Genomic DNA, 14,453 nt, shown 5'->3' with positions numbered 1-14,453 from the left:
ACAGTATCGTTAAGGGGCGTATTTTGACCTCGTAACTGCTAAAGATAATCAGTAATGTCAAAGCTCAATGCTTTTCCTTTGGAAAACTTTCCACTCATTGTGACTCAGTGACGAGGTGGCCGAGTGGTTATGGCGATGGACTGCTGACACATTGTGCTTGGGATATTTGATGCCCTATCTCACAACTGCCACAAATAATCAGCAATGTGAAACCTCGATAACTTTCCGTCAGAAAACATTCCACATAATGTGCCCAGTGACGAGGTGGCCGAGTGGTTAAGGCGATGGACTGCTAATCCATTGTGCTCTGCACGCGTGGGTTCGAATCCCATCCTCGTCGATTCTATTCTTTCCGAAGATGCACTATCATTAAGGGCCATGTTTTCACCTATCTCATAACTGCTACTATATAATAACTGACATCAAACCTCAGCGGTTTTCTATTGGAAAACTTTCCACTCGCCGTGAGTCACTGACGAGGTGGCCGAGTGGTTAAGGCGATGGACTGCTAATCCATTGTGCTCTGCACGCGTGGGTTCGAATCCCATCCTCGTCGATTGCATTTGCAAAGGGTGTCATCTCTTTCCAAAGATACAGTATCGTTAAGGGGCATATTTTGACCTCGTAACTGCTAAAGATAATCAGTAATGTCAAAGCTCAATGCTTTTCCTTTGGAAAACTTTCCACTCATTGTGACTCAGTGACGAGGTGGCCGAGTGGTTATGGCGATGGACTGCTGACACATTGTGCTTGGGATATTTGATGCCCTATCTCACAACTGCCACAAATAATCAGCAATGTGAAACCTCGATAACTTTCCGTCAGAAAACATTCCACTGAATGTGCCCAGTGACGAGGTGGCCGAGTGGTTAAGGCGATGGACTGCTAATCCATTGTGCTCTGCACGCGTGGGTTCGAATCCCATCCTCGTCGATTGCATTTGCAAAGGGTGTCATCTCTTTCCAAAGATGCAGTATCGTTAAGGGGCGTATTTTGACCTCGTAACTGCTAAAGATAATCAGTAATGTCAAAGCTCAATGCTTTTCATTTGGAAAACTTTCCACTCATTGTGACTCAGTGACGAGGTGGCCGAGTGGTTATGGCGATGGACTGCTGACACATTGTGCTTGGGATATTTGATGCCCTATCTCACAACTGCCACAAATAATCAGCAATGTGAAACCTCGATAACTTTCCGTCAGAAAACATTCCACTGAATGTGCCCAGTGACGAGGTGGGCGAGTGGTTAAGGCGATGGACTGCTAATCCATTGTGCTCTGCACGCGTGGGTTCGAATCCCATCCTCGTCGATTCTATTCTTTCCGAAGATGCACTATCATTAAGGGCCATGTTTTCACCTATCTCATAACTGCTACTATATAATAACAGACATCAAACCTCAGCGGTTTTCTATTGGAAAACTTTCCACTCGCCGTGAGTCACTGACGAGGTGGCCGAGTGGTTAAGGCGATGGACTGCTAATCCATTGTGCTCTGCACGCGTGGGTTCCAATCCCATCCTCGTCGATTGCATTTGCAAAGGGTGTCATCTCTTTCCAAAGATACAGTATCGTTAAGGGGCATATTTTGACCTCGTAACTGCTAAAGATAATCAGTAATGTCAAAGCTCAATGCTTTTCCTTTGGAAAACTTTCCACTCATTGTGACTCAGTGACGAGGTGGCCGAGTGGTTATGGCGATGGACTGCTGACACATTGTGCTTGGGATATTTGATGCCCTATCTCACAACTGCCACAAATAATCAGCAATGTGAAACCTCGATAACTTTCCGTCAGAAAACATTCCACTGAATGTGCCCAGTGACGAGGTGGCCGAGTGGTTAAGGCGATGGACTGCTAATCCATTGTGCTCTGCACGCGTGGGTTCGAATCCCATCCTCGTCGATTGCATTTGCAAAGGGTGTCATCTCTTTCCAAAGATACAGTATCGTTAAGGGGCGTATTTTGACCTCATAACTGCTAAAGATAATCAGTAATGTCAAAGCTCAATGCTTTTCCTTTGGAAAACTTTCCACTCATTGTGACTCAGTGACGAGGTGGCCGAGTGGTTATGGCGATGGACTGCTGACACATTGTGCTTGGGATATTTGATGCCCTATCTCACAACTGCCACAAATAATCAGCAATGTGAAACCTCGATAACTTTCCGTCAGAAAACATTCCACTGAATGTGCCCAGTGACGAGGTGGCCGAGTGGTTAAGGCGATGGACTGCTAATCCATTGTGCTCTGCACGCGTGGGTTCGAATCCCATCCTCGTCGATTCTGTTCTTTCCGAAGATGCACTATCATTAAGGGCCATGTTTTCACCTATCTCATAACTGCTACTATATAATAACAGACATCAAACCTCAGCGGTTTTCTATTGGAAAACTTTCCACTCGCCGTGAGGCACTGACGAGGTGGCCGAGTGGTTAAGGCGATGGACTGCTAATCCATTGTGCTCTGCACGCGTGGGTTCGAATCCCATCCTCGTCGATTGCATTTGCAAAGGGTGTCATCTCTTTCCAAAGATACAGTATCGTTAAGGGGCATATTTTGACCTCGTAACTGCTAAAGATAATCAGTAATGTCAAAGCTCAATGCTTTTCCTTTGGAAAACTTTCCACTCATTGTGACTCAGTGACGAGGTGGCCGAGTGGTTATGGCGATGGACTGCTGACACATTGTGCTTGGGATATTTGATGCCCTATCTCACAACTGCCACAAATAATCAGCAATGTGAAACCTCGATAACTTTCCGTCAGAAAACATTCCACTGAATGTGCCCAGTGACGAGGTGGCCGAGTTGTTAAGACGATGGACTGCTAATCCATTGTGCTCTGCACGCGTGGGTTCGAATCCCATCCTCGTCGATTGCATTTGCAAAGGGTGTCATCTCTTTCCAAAGATACAGTATCGTTAAGGGGCGTATTTTGACCTCGTAACTGCTAAAGATAATCAGTAATGTCAAAGCTCAATGCTTTTCCTTTGGAAAACTTTCCACTCATTGTGACTCAGTGACGAGGTGGCCGAGTGGTTATGGCGATGGACTGCTGACACATTGTGCTTGGGATATTTGATGCCCTATCTCACAACTGCCACAAATAATCAGCAATGTGAAACCTCGATAACTTTCCGTCAGAAAACATTCCACTGAATGTGCCCAGTGACGAAATGGCCGAGTGGTTAAGGCGATGGACTGCTAATCCATTGTGCTCTGCACGCGTGGGTTCGAATCCCATCCTCGTCGATTCTATTCTTTCCGAAGATGCACTATCATTAAGGGCCATGTTTTCACCTATCTCATAACTGCTACTATATAATAACTGACATCAAACCTCAGCGGTTTTCTATTGGAAAACTTTCCACTCGCCGTGAGTCACTGACGAGGTGGCCGAGTGGTTAAGGCGATGGACTGCTAATCCATTGTGCTCTGCACGCGTGGGTTCGAATCCCATCCTCGTCGATTGCATTTGCAAAGGGTGTCATCTCTTTCCAAAGATACAGTATCGTTAAGGGGCATATTTTGACCTCGTAACTGCTAAAGATAATCAGTAATGTCAAAGCTCAATGCTTTTCCTTTGGAAAACTTTCCACTCATTGTGACTCAGTGACGAGGTGGCCGAGTGGTTATGGCGATGGACTGCTGACACATTGTGCTTGGGATATTTGATGCCCTATCTCACAACTGCCACAAATAATCAGCAATGTGAAACCTCGATAACTTTCCGTCAGAAAACATTCCACTGAATGTGCCCAGTGACGAGGTGGCCGAGTGGTTAAGGCGATGGACTGCTAATCCATTGTGCTCTGCACGCGTGGGTTCGAATCCCATCCTCGTCGATTGCATTTGCAAAGGGTGTCATCTCTTTCCAAAGATACAGTATCGTTAAGGGGCGTATTTTGACCTCGTAACTGCTAAAGATAATCAGTAATGTCAAAGCTCAATGCTTTTCATTTGGAAAACTTTCCACTCATTGTGACTCAGTGACGAGGTGGCCGAGTGGTTATGGCGATGGACTGCTGACACATTGTGCTTGGGATATTTGATGCCCTATCTCACAACTGCCACAAATAATCAGCAATGTGAAACCTCGATAACTTTCCGTCAGAAAACATTCCACTGAATGTGCCCAGTGACGAGGTGGGCGAGTGGTTAAGGCGATGGACTGCTAATCCATTGTGCTCTGCACGCGTGGGTTCGAATCCCATCCTCGTCGATTCTATTCTTTCCGAAGATGCACTATCATTAAGGGCCATGTTTTCACCTATCTCATAACTGCTACTATATAATAACAGACATCAAACCTCAGCGGTTTTCTATTGGAAAACTTTCCACTCGCCGTGAGTCACTGACGAGGTGGCCGAGTGGTTAAGGCGATGGACTGCTAATCCATTGTGCTCTGCACGCGTGGGTTCCAATCCCATCCTCGTCGATTGCATTTGCAAAGGGTGTCATCTCTTTCCAAAGATACAGTATCGTTAAGGGGCATATTTTGACCTCGTAACTGCTAAAGATAATCAGTAATGTCAAAGCTCAATGCTTTTCCTTTGGAAAACTTTCCACTCATTGTGACTCAGTGACGAGGTGGCCGAGTGGTTATGGCGATGGACTGCTGACACATTGTGCTTGGGATATTTGATGCCCTATCTCACAACTGCCACAAATAATCAGCAATGTGAAACCTCGATAACTTTCCGTCAGAAAACATTCCACTGAATGTGCCCAGTGACGAGGTGGCCGAGTGGTTAAGGCGATGGACTGCTAATCCATTGTGCTCTGCACGCGTGGGTTCGAATCCCATCCTCGTCGATTGCATTTGCAAAGGGTGTCATCTCTTTCCAAAGATACAGTATCGTTAAGGGGCGTATTTTGACCTCGTAACTGCTAAAGATAATCAGTAATGTCAAAGCTCAATGCTTTTCCTTTGGAAAACTTTCCACTCATTGTGACTCAGTGACGAGGTGGCCGAGTGGTTATGGCGATGGACTGCTGACACATTGTGCTTGGGATATTTGATGCCCTATCTCACAACTGCCACAAATAATCAGCAATGTGAAACCTCGATAACTTTCCGTCAGAAAACATTCCACTGAATGTGCCCAGTGACGAGGTGGCCGAGTGGTTAAGGCGATGGACTGCTAATCCATTGTGCTCTGCACGCGTGGGTTCGAATCCCATCCTCGTCGATTCTGTTCTTTCCGAAGATGCACTATCATTAAGGGCCATGTTTTCACCTATCTCATAACTGCTACTATATAATAACAGACATCAAACCTCAGCGGTTTTCTATTGGAAAACTTTCCACTCGCCGTGAGGCACTGACGAGGTGGCCGAGTGGTTAAGGCGATGGACTGCTAATCCATTGTGCTCTGCACGCGTGGGTTCGAATCCCATCCTCGTCGATTGCATTTGCAAAGGGTGTCATCTCTTTCCAAAGATACAGTATCGTTAAGGGGCATATTTTGACCTCGTAACTGCTAAAGATAATCAGTAATGTCAAAGCTCAATGCTTTTCCTTTGGAAAACTTTCCACTCATTGTGACTCAGTGACGAGGTGGCCGAGTGGTTATGGCGATGGACTGCTGACACATTGTGCTTGGGATATTTGATGCCCTATCTCACAACTGCCACAAATAATCAGCAATGTGAAACCTCGATAACTTTCCGTCAGAAAACATTCCACTGAATGTGCCCAGTGACGAGGTGGCCGAGTTGTTAAGACGATGGACTGCTAATCCATTGTGCTCTGCACGCGTGGGTTCGAATCCCATCCTCGTCGATTGCATTTGCAAAGGGTGTCATCTCTTTCCAAAGATACAGTATCGTTAAGGGGCGTATTTTGACCTCGTAACTGCTAAAGATAATCAGTAATGTCAAAGCTCAATGCTTTTCCTTTGGAAAACTTTCCACTCATTGTGACTCAGTGACGAGGTGGCCGAGTGGTTATGGCGATGGACTGCTGACACATTGTGCTTGGGATATTTGATGCCCTATCTCACAACTGCCACAAATAATCAGCAATGTGAAACCTCGATAACTTTCCGTCAGAAAACATTCCACTGAATGTGCCCAGTGACGAAATGGCCGAGTGGTTAAGGCGATGGACTGCTAATCCATTGTGCTCTGCACGCGTGGGTTCGAATCCCATCCTCGTCGATTCTATTCTTTCCGAAGATGCACTATCATTAAGGGCCATGTTTTCACCTATCTCATAACTGCTACTATATAATAACTGACATCAAACCTCAGCGGTTTTCTATTGGAAAACTTTCCACTCGCCGTGAGTCACTGACGAGGTGGCCGAGTGGTTAAGGCGATGGACTGCTAATCCATTGTGCTCTGCACGCGTGGGTTCGAATCCCATCCTCGTCGATTGCATTTGCAAAGGGTGTCATCTCTTTCCAAAGATACAGTATCGTTAAGGGGCATATTTTGACCTCGTAACTGCTAAAGATAATCAGTAATGTCAAAGCTCAATGCTTTTCCTTTGGAAAACTTTCCACTCATTGTGACTCAGTGACGAGGTGGCCGAGTGGTTATGGCGATGGACTGCTGACACATTGTGCTTGGGATATTTGATGCCCTATCTCACAACTGCCACAAATAATCAGCAATGTGAAACCTCGATAACTTTCCGTCAGAAAACATTCCACTGAATGTGCCCAGTGACGAGGTGGGCGAGTGGTTAAGGCGATGGACTGCTAATCCATTGTGCTCTGCACGCGTGGGTTCGAATCCCATCCTCGTCGATTCTATTCTTTCCGAAGATGCACTATCATTAAGGGCCATGTTTTCACCTATCTCATAACTGCTACTATATAATAACAGACATCAAACCTCAGCGGTTTTCTATTGGAAAACTTTCCACTCGCCGTGAGTCACTGACGAGGTGGCCGAGTGGTTAAGGCGATGGACTGCTAATCCATTGTGCTCTGCACGCGTGGGTTCCAATCCCATCCTCGTCGATTGCATTTGCAAAGGGTGTCATCTCTTTCCAAAGATACAGTATCGTTAAGGGGCATATTTTGACCTCGTAACTGCTAAAGATAATCAGTAATGTCAAAGCTCAATGCTTTTCCTTTGGAAAACTTTCCACTCATTGTGACTCAGTGACGAGGTGGCCGAGTGGTTATGGCGATGGACTGCTGACACATTGTGCTTGGGATATTTGATGCCCTATCTCACAACTGCCACAAATAATCAGCAATGTGAAACCTCGATAACTTTCCGTCAGAAAACATTCCACTGAATGTGCCCAGTGACGAGGTGGCCGAGTGGTTAAGGCGATGGACTGCTAATCCATTGTGCTCTGCACGCGTGGGTTCGAATCCCATCCTCGTCGATTGCATTTGCAAAGGGTGTCATCTCTTTCCAAAGATACAGTATCGTTAAGGGGCGTATTTTGACCTCGTAACTGCTAAAGATAATCAGTAATGTCAAAGCTCAATGCTTTTCCTTTGGAAAACTTTCCACTCATTGTGACTCAGTGACGAGGTGGCCGAGTGGTTATGGCGATGGACTGCTGACACATTGTGCTTGGGATATTTGATGCCCTATCTCACAACTGCCACAAATAATCAGCAATGTGAAACCTCGATAACTTTCCGTCAGAAAACATTCCACATAATGTGCCCAGTGACGAGGTGGCCGAGTGGTTAAGGCGATGGACTGCTAATCCATTGTGCTCTGCACGCGTGGGTTCGAATCCCATCCTCGTCGATTCTATTCTTTCCGAAGATGCACTATCATTAAGGGCCATGTTTTCACCTATCTCATAACTGCTACTATATAATAACTGACATCAAACCTCAGCGGTTTTCTATTGGAAAACTTTCCACTCGCCGTGAGTCACTGACGAGGTGGCCGAGTGGTTAAGGCGATGGACTGCTAATCCATTGTGCTCTGCACGCGTGGGTTCGAATCCCATCCTCGTCGATTGCATTTGCAAAGGGTGTCATCTCTTTCCAAAGATACAGTATCGTTAAGGGGCATATTTTGACCTCGTAACTGCTAAAGATAATCAGTAATGTCAAAGCTCAATGCTTTTCCTTTGGAAAACTTTCCACTCATTGTGACTCAGTGACGAGGTGGCCGAGTGGTTATGGCGATGGACTGCTGACACATTGTGCTTGGGATATTTGATGCCCTATCTCACAACTGCCACAAATAATCAGCAATGTGAAACCTCGATAACTTTCCGTCAGAAAACATTCCACTGAATGTGCCCAGTGACGAGGTGGCCGAGTGGTTAAGGCGATGGACTGCTAATCCATTGTGCTCTGCACGCGTGGGTTCGAATCCCATCCTCGTCGATTGCATTTGCAAAGGGTGTCATCTCTTTCCAAAGATACAGTATCGTTAAGGGGCGTATTTTGACCTCGTAACTGCTAAAGATAATCAGTAATGTCAAAGCTCAATGCTTTTCATTTGGAAAACTTTCCACTCATTGTGACTCAGTGACGAGGTGGCCGAGTGGTTATGGCGATGGACTGCTGACACATTGTGCTTGGGATATTTGATGCCCTATCTCACAACTGCCACAAATAATCAGCAATGTGAAACCTCGATAACTTTCCGTCAGAAAACATTCCACTGAATGTGCCCAGTGACGAGGTGGGCGAGTGGTTAAGGCGATGGACTGCTAATCCATTGTGCTCTGCACGCGTGGGTTCGAATCCCATCCTCGTCGATTCTATTCTTTCCGAAGATGCACTATCATTAAGGGCCATGTTTTCACCTATCTCATAACTGCTACTATATAATAACAGACATCAAACCTCAGCGGTTTTCTATTGGAAAACTTTCCACTCGCCGTGAGTCACTGACGAGGTGGCCGAGTGGTTAAGGCGATGGACTGCTAATCCATTGTGCTCTGCACGCGTGGGTTCAAATCCCATCCTCGTCGATTGCATTTGCAAAGGGTGTCATCTCTTTCCAAAGATACAGTATCGTTAAGGGGCATATTTTGACCTCGTAACTGCTAAAGATAATCAGTAATGTCAAAGCTCAATGCTTTTCCTTTGGAAAACTTTCCACTCATTGTGACTCAGTGACGAGGTGGCCGAGTGGTTATGGCGATGGACTGCTGACACATTGTGCTTGGGATATTTGATGCCCTATCTCACAACTGCCACAAATAATCAGCAATGTGAAACCTCGATAACTTTCCGTCAGAAAACATTCCACTGAATGTGCCCAGTGACGAGGTGGCCGAGTGGTTAAGGCGATGGACTGCTAATCCATTGTGCTCTGCACGCGTGGGTTCGAATCCCATCCTCGTCGATTGCATTTGCAAAGGGTGTCATCTCTTTCCAAAGATACAGTATCGTTAAGGGGCGTATTTTGACCTCATAACTGCTAAAGATAATCAGTAATGTCAAAGCTCAATGCTTTTCCTTTGGAAAACTTTCCACTCATTGTGACTCAGTGACGAGGTGGCCGAGTGGTTATGGCGATGGACTGCTGACACATTGTGCTTGGGATATTTGATGCCCTATCTCACAACTGCCACAAATAATCAGCAATGTGAAACCTCGATAACTTTCCGTCAGAAAACATTCCACTGAATGTGCCCAGTGACGAGGTGGCCGAGTGGTTAAGGCGATGGACTGCTAATCCATTGTGCTCTGCACGCGTGGGTTCGAATCCCATCCTCGTCGATTCTGTTCTTTCCGAAGATGCACTATCATTAAGGGCCATGTTTTCACCTATCTCATAACTGCTACTATATAATAACAGACATCAAACCTCAGCGGTTTTCTATTGGAAAACTTTCCACTCGCCGTGAGGCACTGACGAGGTGGCCGAGTGGTTAAGGCGATGGACTGCTAATCCATTGTGCTCTGCACGCGTGGGTTCGAATCCCATCCTCGTCGATTGCATTTGCAAAGGGTGTCATCTCTTTCCAAAGATACAGTATCGTTAAGGGGCATATTTTGACCTCGTAACTGCTAAAGATAATCAGTAATGTCAAAGCTCAATGCTTTTCCTTTGGAAAACTTTCCACTCATTGTGACTCAGTGACGAGGTGGCCGAGTGGTTATGGCGATGGACTGCTGACACATTGTGCTTGGGATATTTGATGCCCTATCTCACAACTGCCACAAATAATCAGCAATGTGAAACCTCGATAACTTTCCGTCAGAAAACATTCCACTGAATGTGCCCAGTGACGAGGTGGCCGAGTTGTTAAGACGATGGACTGCTAATCCATTGTGCTCTGCACGCGTGGGTTCGAATCCCATCCTCGTCGATTGCATTTGCAAAGGGTGTCATCTCTTTCCAAAGATACAGTATCGTTAAGGGGCGTATTTTGACCTCGTAACTGCTAAAGATAATCAGTAATGTCAAAGCTCAATGCTTTTCCTTTGGAAAACTTTCCACTCATTGTGACTCAGTGACGAGGTGGCCGAGTGGTTATGGCGATGGACTGCTGACACATTGTGCTTGGGATATTTGATGCCCTATCTCACAACTGCCACAAATAATCAGCAATGTGAAACCTCGATAACTTTCCGTCAGAAAACATTCCACTGAATGTGCCCAGTGACGAAATGGCCGAGTGGTTAAGGCGATGGACTGCTAATCCATTGTGCTCTGCACGCGTGGGTTCGAATCCCATCCTCGTCGATTCTATTCTTTCCGAAGATGCACTATCATTAAGGGCCATGTTTTCACCTATCTCATAACTGCTACTATATAATAACTGACATCAAACCTCAGCGGTTTTCTATTGGAAAACTTTCCACTCGCCGTGAGTCACTGACGAGGTGGCCGAGTGGTTAAGGCGATGGACTGCTAATCCATTGTGCTCTGCACGCGTGGGTTCGAATCCCATCCTCGTCGATTGCATTTGCAAAGGGTGTCATCTCTTTCCAAAGATACAGTATCGTTAAGGGGCATATTTTGACCTCGTAACTGCTAAAGATAATCAGTAATGTCAAAGCTCAATGCTTTTCCTTTGGAAAACTTTCCACTCATTGTGACTCAGTGACGAGGTGGCCGAGTGGTTATGGCGATGGACTGCTGACACATTGTGCTTGGGATATTTGATGCCCTATCTCACAACTGCCACAAATAATCAGCAATGTGAAACCTCGATAACTTTCCGTCAGAAAACATTCCACTGAATGTGCCCAGTGACGAGGTGGCCGAGTGGTTAAGGCGATGGACTGCTAATCCATTGTGCTCTGCACGCGTGGGTTCGAATCCCATCCTCGTCGATTCTATTCTTTCCGAAGATGCACTATCATTAAGGGCCATGTTTTCACCTATCTCATAACTGCTACTATATAATAACTGACATCAAACCTCAGCGGTTTTCTATTGGAAAACTTTCCACTCGCCGTGAGTCACTGACGAGGTGGCCGAGTGGTTAAGGCGATGGACTGCTAATCCATTGTGCTCTGCACGCGTGGGTTCGAATCCCATCCTAGTCGATTGCATTTGCAAAGGGTGTCATCTCTTTCCAAAGATACAGTATCGTTAAGGGGCGTATTTTGACCTCGTAACTGCTAAAGATAATCAGTAATGTCAAAGCTCAATGCTTTTCCTTTGGAAAACTTTCCACTCATTGTGACTCAGTGACGAGGTGGCCGAGTGGTTATGGCGATGGACTGCTGACACATTGTGCTTGGGATATTTGATGCCCTATCTCACAACTGCCACAAATAATCAGCAATGTGAAACCTCGATAACTTTCCGTCAGAAAACATTCCACTGAATGTGCCCAGTGACGAGGTGGCCGAGTGGTTAAGGCGATGGACTGCTAATCCATTGTGCTCTGCACGCGTGGGTTCGAATCCCATCCTCGTCGATTCTATTCTTTCCGAAGATGCACTATCATTAAGGGCCATGTTTTCACCTATCTCATAACTGCTACTATATAATAACTGACATCAAACCTCAGCGGTTTTCTATTGGAAAACTTTCCACTCGCCGTGAGTCACTGACGAGGTGGCCGAGTGGTTAAGGCGATGGACTGCTAATCCATTGTGCTCTGCACGCGTGGGTTCGAATCCCATCCTCGTCGATTGCATTTGCAAAGAGTGTCATCTCTTTCCAAAGATACAGTATCGTTAAGGGGCATATTTTGACCTCGTAACTGCTAAAGATAATCAGTAATGTCAAAGCTCAATGCCTTTCCTTTGGAAAACTTTCCACTCATTGTGACTCAGTGACGAGGTGGCCGAGTGGTTATGGCGATGGACTGCTGACACATTGTGCTTGGGATATTTGATGCCCTATCTCACAACTGCCACAAATAATCAGCAATGTGAAACCTCGATAACTTTCCGTCAGAAAACATTCCACATAATGTGCCCAGTGACGAGGTGGCCGAGTGGTTAAGGCGATGGACTGCTAATCCATTGTGCTCTGCACGCGTGGGTTCGAATCCCATCCTCGTCGATTCTATTCTTTCCGAAGATGCACTATCATTAAGGGCCATGTTTTCACCTATCTCATAACTGCTACTATATAATAACTGACATCAAACCTCAGCGGTTTTCTATTGGAAAACTTTCCACTCGCCGTGAGTCACTGACGAGGTGGCCGAGTGGTTAAGGCGATGGACTGCTAATCCATTGTGCTCTGCACGCGTGGGTTCGAATCCCATCCTCGTCGATTGCATTTGCAAAGGGTGTCATCTCTTTCCAAAGATACAGTATCGTTAAGGGGCATATTTTGACCTCGTAACTGCTAAAGATAATCAGTAATGTCAAAGCTCAATGCTTTTCCTTTGGAAAACTTTCCACTCATTGTGACTCAGTGACGAGGTGGCCGAGTGGTTATGGCGATGGACTGCTGACACATTGTGCTTGGGATATTTGATGCCCTATCTCACAACTGCCACAAATAATCAGCAATGTGAAACCTCGATAACTTTCCGTCAGAAAACATTCCACTGAATGTGCCCAGTGACGAGGTGGCCGAGTGGTTAAGGCGATGGACTGCTAATCCATTGTGCTCTGCACGCGTGGGTTCGAATCCCATCCTCGTCGATTGCATTTGCAAAGGGTGTCATCTCTTTCCAAAGATACAGTATCGTTAAGGGGCGTATTTTGACCTCGTAACTGCTAAAGATAATCAGTAATGTCAAAGCTCAATGCTTTTCATTTGGAAAACTTTCCACTCATTGTGACTCAGTGACGAGGTGGCCGAGTGGTTATGGCGATGGACTGCTGACACATTGTGCTTGGGATATTTGATGCCCTATCTCACAACTGCCACAAATAATCAGCAATGTGAAACCTCGATAACTTTCCGTCAGAAAACATTCCACTGAATGTGCCCAGTGACGAGGTGGGCGAGTGGTTAAGGCGATGGACTGCTAATCCATTGTGCTCTGCACGCGTGGGTTCGAATCCCATCCTCGTCGATTCTATTCTTTCCGAAGATGCACTATCATTAAGGGCCATGTTTTCACCTATCTCATAACTGCTACTATATAATAACAGACATCAAACCTCAGCGGTTTTCTATTGGAAAACTTTCCACTCGCCGTGAGTCACTGACGAGGTGGCCGAGTGGTTAAGGCGATGGACTGCTAATCCATTGTGCTCTGCACGCGTGGGTTCCAATCCCATCCTCGTCGATTGCATTTGCAAAGGGTGTCATCTCTTTCCAAAGATACAGTATCGTTAAGGGGCATATTTTGACCTCGTAACTGCTAAAGATAATCAGTAATGTCAAAGCTCAATGCTTTTCCTTTGGAAAACTTTCCACTCATTGTGACTCAGTGACGAGGTGGCCGAGTGGTTATGGCGATGGACTGCTGACACATTGTGCTTGGGATATTTGATGCCCTATCTCACAACTGCCACAAATAATCAGCAATGTGAAACCTCGATAACTTTCCGTCAGAAAACATTCCACTGAATGTGCCCAGTGACGAGGTGGCCGAGTGGTTAAGGCGATGGACTGCTAATCCATTGTGCTCTGCACGCGTGGGTTCGAATCCCATCCTCGTCGATTCTGTTCTTTCCGAAGATGCACTATCATTAAGGGCCATGTTTTCACCTATCTCATAACTGCTACTATATAATAACAGACATCAAACCTCAGCGGTTTTCTATTGGAAAACTTTCCACTCGCCGTGAGGCACTGACGAGGTGGCCGAGTGGTTAAGGCGATGGACTGCTAATCCATTGTGCTCTGCACGCGTGGGTTCGAATCCCATCCTCGTCGATTGCATTTGCAAAGGGTGTCATCTCTTTCCAAAGATACAGTATCGTTAAGGGGCATATTTTTACCTCGTAACTGCTAAAGATAATCAGTAATGTCAAAGCTCAATGCTTTTCCTTTGGAAAACTTTCCACTCATTGTGACTCAGTGACGAGGTGGCCGAGTGGTTATGGCGATGGACTGCTGACACATTGTGCTTGGGATATTTGATGCCCTATCTCACAACTGCCACAAATAATCAGCAATGTGAAACCTCGATAACTTT

At 45.9% G+C, this 14,453-nt stretch overlaps 28 non-coding genes across 28 annotated transcripts; all 28 read left to right on the top strand.

The window, feature by feature from the left end:
- The first annotated feature begins 258 nt into the window (after positions 1-258).
- trnas-gcu (transfer RNA serine (anticodon GCU)) lies at positions 259-340 on the top strand. The gene has a single exon. It is a non-coding gene; the product is annotated as a tRNA-Ser (tRNA).
- Positions 341-474: 134 nt separating this feature from the next.
- On the top strand, positions 475-556 carry trnas-gcu (transfer RNA serine (anticodon GCU)). The gene has a single exon. It is a non-coding gene; the product is annotated as a tRNA-Ser (tRNA).
- A 295-nt stretch (positions 557-851) lies between these two features.
- On the top strand, positions 852-933 carry trnas-gcu (transfer RNA serine (anticodon GCU)). The gene has a single exon. It is a non-coding gene; the product is annotated as a tRNA-Ser (tRNA).
- An 888-nt stretch (positions 934-1,821) lies between these two features.
- Positions 1,822-1,903, top strand: trnas-gcu (transfer RNA serine (anticodon GCU)). The gene has a single exon. It is a non-coding gene; the product is annotated as a tRNA-Ser (tRNA).
- A 295-nt stretch (positions 1,904-2,198) lies between these two features.
- On the top strand, positions 2,199-2,280 carry trnas-gcu (transfer RNA serine (anticodon GCU)). The gene has a single exon. It is a non-coding gene; the product is annotated as a tRNA-Ser (tRNA).
- Positions 2,281-2,414: 134 nt separating this feature from the next.
- trnas-gcu (transfer RNA serine (anticodon GCU)) lies at positions 2,415-2,496 on the top strand. Its single transcript has one exon. It is a non-coding gene; the product is annotated as a tRNA-Ser (tRNA).
- An 888-nt stretch (positions 2,497-3,384) lies between these two features.
- Positions 3,385-3,466, top strand: trnas-gcu (transfer RNA serine (anticodon GCU)). Its single transcript has one exon. It is a non-coding gene; the product is annotated as a tRNA-Ser (tRNA).
- Positions 3,467-3,761: 295 nt separating this feature from the next.
- trnas-gcu (transfer RNA serine (anticodon GCU)) lies at positions 3,762-3,843 on the top strand. The gene has a single exon. It is a non-coding gene; the product is annotated as a tRNA-Ser (tRNA).
- An 888-nt stretch (positions 3,844-4,731) lies between these two features.
- Positions 4,732-4,813, top strand: trnas-gcu (transfer RNA serine (anticodon GCU)). Its single transcript has one exon. It is a non-coding gene; the product is annotated as a tRNA-Ser (tRNA).
- A 295-nt stretch (positions 4,814-5,108) lies between these two features.
- Positions 5,109-5,190, top strand: trnas-gcu (transfer RNA serine (anticodon GCU)). The gene has a single exon. It is a non-coding gene; the product is annotated as a tRNA-Ser (tRNA).
- Positions 5,191-5,324: 134 nt separating this feature from the next.
- On the top strand, positions 5,325-5,406 carry trnas-gcu (transfer RNA serine (anticodon GCU)). The gene has a single exon. It is a non-coding gene; the product is annotated as a tRNA-Ser (tRNA).
- An 888-nt stretch (positions 5,407-6,294) lies between these two features.
- trnas-gcu (transfer RNA serine (anticodon GCU)) lies at positions 6,295-6,376 on the top strand. The gene has a single exon. It is a non-coding gene; the product is annotated as a tRNA-Ser (tRNA).
- Positions 6,377-7,264: 888 nt separating this feature from the next.
- On the top strand, positions 7,265-7,346 carry trnas-gcu (transfer RNA serine (anticodon GCU)). Its single transcript has one exon. It is a non-coding gene; the product is annotated as a tRNA-Ser (tRNA).
- Positions 7,347-7,641: 295 nt separating this feature from the next.
- trnas-gcu (transfer RNA serine (anticodon GCU)) lies at positions 7,642-7,723 on the top strand. The gene has a single exon. It is a non-coding gene; the product is annotated as a tRNA-Ser (tRNA).
- Positions 7,724-7,857: 134 nt separating this feature from the next.
- On the top strand, positions 7,858-7,939 carry trnas-gcu (transfer RNA serine (anticodon GCU)). Its single transcript has one exon. It is a non-coding gene; the product is annotated as a tRNA-Ser (tRNA).
- Positions 7,940-8,234: 295 nt separating this feature from the next.
- trnas-gcu (transfer RNA serine (anticodon GCU)) lies at positions 8,235-8,316 on the top strand. Its single transcript has one exon. It is a non-coding gene; the product is annotated as a tRNA-Ser (tRNA).
- An 888-nt stretch (positions 8,317-9,204) lies between these two features.
- On the top strand, positions 9,205-9,286 carry trnas-gcu (transfer RNA serine (anticodon GCU)). The gene has a single exon. It is a non-coding gene; the product is annotated as a tRNA-Ser (tRNA).
- A 295-nt stretch (positions 9,287-9,581) lies between these two features.
- Positions 9,582-9,663, top strand: trnas-gcu (transfer RNA serine (anticodon GCU)). The gene has a single exon. It is a non-coding gene; the product is annotated as a tRNA-Ser (tRNA).
- A 134-nt stretch (positions 9,664-9,797) lies between these two features.
- On the top strand, positions 9,798-9,879 carry trnas-gcu (transfer RNA serine (anticodon GCU)). The gene has a single exon. It is a non-coding gene; the product is annotated as a tRNA-Ser (tRNA).
- Positions 9,880-10,767: 888 nt separating this feature from the next.
- On the top strand, positions 10,768-10,849 carry trnas-gcu (transfer RNA serine (anticodon GCU)). The gene has a single exon. It is a non-coding gene; the product is annotated as a tRNA-Ser (tRNA).
- Positions 10,850-11,144: 295 nt separating this feature from the next.
- On the top strand, positions 11,145-11,226 carry trnas-gcu (transfer RNA serine (anticodon GCU)). Its single transcript has one exon. It is a non-coding gene; the product is annotated as a tRNA-Ser (tRNA).
- A 511-nt stretch (positions 11,227-11,737) lies between these two features.
- On the top strand, positions 11,738-11,819 carry trnas-gcu (transfer RNA serine (anticodon GCU)). The gene has a single exon. It is a non-coding gene; the product is annotated as a tRNA-Ser (tRNA).
- A 134-nt stretch (positions 11,820-11,953) lies between these two features.
- trnas-gcu (transfer RNA serine (anticodon GCU)) lies at positions 11,954-12,035 on the top strand. The gene has a single exon. It is a non-coding gene; the product is annotated as a tRNA-Ser (tRNA).
- A 295-nt stretch (positions 12,036-12,330) lies between these two features.
- trnas-gcu (transfer RNA serine (anticodon GCU)) lies at positions 12,331-12,412 on the top strand. The gene has a single exon. It is a non-coding gene; the product is annotated as a tRNA-Ser (tRNA).
- A 134-nt stretch (positions 12,413-12,546) lies between these two features.
- On the top strand, positions 12,547-12,628 carry trnas-gcu (transfer RNA serine (anticodon GCU)). Its single transcript has one exon. It is a non-coding gene; the product is annotated as a tRNA-Ser (tRNA).
- Positions 12,629-12,923: 295 nt separating this feature from the next.
- trnas-gcu (transfer RNA serine (anticodon GCU)) lies at positions 12,924-13,005 on the top strand. Its single transcript has one exon. It is a non-coding gene; the product is annotated as a tRNA-Ser (tRNA).
- An 888-nt stretch (positions 13,006-13,893) lies between these two features.
- Positions 13,894-13,975, top strand: trnas-gcu (transfer RNA serine (anticodon GCU)). The gene has a single exon. It is a non-coding gene; the product is annotated as a tRNA-Ser (tRNA).
- A 134-nt stretch (positions 13,976-14,109) lies between these two features.
- Positions 14,110-14,191, top strand: trnas-gcu (transfer RNA serine (anticodon GCU)). The gene has a single exon. It is a non-coding gene; the product is annotated as a tRNA-Ser (tRNA).
- The last annotated feature ends 262 nt before the right edge of the window (positions 14,192-14,453 follow it).

This window comes from Alosa pseudoharengus, unplaced genomic scaffold (assembly GCF_046254945.1).
Source record: "Alosa pseudoharengus isolate Yale_2024_CS ecotype anadromous, Long Island Sound unplaced genomic scaffold, YU_APseudo_1.1 YU_APseudo_1.1_scf_17, whole genome shotgun sequence".
In the NCBI taxonomy this organism is placed as follows: domain Eukaryota; kingdom Metazoa; phylum Chordata; class Actinopteri; order Clupeiformes; family Clupeidae; genus Alosa; species Alosa pseudoharengus.
The sequence above is the reverse complement of the archived record's forward strand: the minus strand, read 5'-3'. Positions and strand labels throughout refer to the sequence as shown.